The following is an 881-nucleotide window of genomic DNA, read 5'->3' as shown; positions in this document are numbered from 1 at the left end:
AAATACTTGAGTTACTATAACAATACTAAAGTATTCAAAGTTATCATAATGAATGCCTACAATCAAATCTTAGTCTAAATACTTGAGTTACTATAACAATACTAAAGTATTCAAAGTTATCATAATGAATGCCTACAATCAAATCTTAGTCTAAATACTTGAGTTACTATAACAATACTAAAGTATTCAAAGTTATCATAATGAATGCCTACAATCAAATCTTAGTCTAAATACTTGAGTTACTATAACAATACTAAAGTATTCAAAGTTATCATAATGAATGCCTTCAAACAAATCTAAACAGTCTAAATATTTGAGTTATTTTAGTATTGTTATAGGCATTCATTATGATAACCTTGAATATTCAATCAAATCTTACAGTCTAAATATTTGAGTTACTATAACAATACTAAAGTATTCAAAGTTATCATAATGAATGCCCTCAAACAAATCTTACAGTCTAAATATTTGAGTTACTATAACAATACTAAAGTATTCAAAGTTATCATAATGAATGCCTACAATCAAATCTTAGTCTAAATACTTGAGTTACTATAACAATACTAAAGTATTCAAGGTTATCATAATGAATGCCTACAATTAAATCTTACAGTCTAAATATTTGAGTTACTATAACAATTAAATGCCCTCAAATAAATCTTACAGTCTAAATACTTGAGTTACTATAACAATAAAAATACTAACAGCAAATTGTAAATAAAGTAGTTCATTGTAACAAGTGTGTGGAAGAAACTTAACGTTTGCTGAAACCAATAAAATAAATTACAAACCATGACATTTTCTGTCATAGACAACCGACTGAGACGATAATATTTAACAGACCTGTAGGTGTCTAAGGTATCTAAATGCACAATCAAGAC

This window comes from Limulus polyphemus, unplaced genomic scaffold (assembly GCF_000517525.1).
Source record: "Limulus polyphemus unplaced genomic scaffold, Limulus_polyphemus-2.1.2 Scaffold4341, whole genome shotgun sequence".
Classification (NCBI taxonomy): domain Eukaryota; kingdom Metazoa; phylum Arthropoda; class Merostomata; order Xiphosura; family Limulidae; genus Limulus; species Limulus polyphemus.
Note: the sequence above shows the minus strand (reverse complement) of the source record.